Source organism: Eurypyga helias, unplaced genomic scaffold, assembly GCF_000690775.1.
Source record: "Eurypyga helias isolate BGI_N326 unplaced genomic scaffold, ASM69077v1 scaffold44894, whole genome shotgun sequence".
Lineage (NCBI taxonomy): Eukaryota > Metazoa > Chordata > Aves > Eurypygiformes > Eurypygidae > Eurypyga > Eurypyga helias.
The window spans coordinates 279-569 of record NW_010249020.1 but is presented as its reverse complement, the minus strand read 5'-3'; the positions used below and the strand labels follow the sequence as shown (position 1 = coordinate 569).

General features: G+C 60.8%; 1 protein-coding gene across 1 annotated transcript in view; it reads right to left on the bottom strand.

The window, feature by feature from the left end:
* TOMM22 (translocase of outer mitochondrial membrane 22 homolog (yeast)) overlaps positions 1–291 on the bottom strand; it is a gene marked incomplete at its 5' end in the record, with an annotated part of 620 nt that overhangs the window by 197 nt on the left and 132 nt on the right. The window lies entirely within an intron of this gene.

Here is a 291-nt window from a genome sequence, read left to right as displayed (position 1 = left end):
CCACAACCCACTTCGACGCCTGACCCACCCGACGCGGATGGGGTGGGGTTGGATGCTGCGCGGTCCTCACTCCCGCTTTCAGCCCAGCCAGAGCTGGGCCGTGTTTGCTGCTAGCCTGTTCCTGGGAATCGGCAAGATTGTCCCACTGGAAAATCCAACCAGAGCATCTAGTGGGATGAACGAGGCTGCAGCATGTAACAAACCGCACTCCGTTCCCTAAAATCCCTCAACAGCTGCTCCCTGGAAGGAGGTGCGGGCACCCTGAGCTGGCTCCGAGGGGTCAGGAGAGAG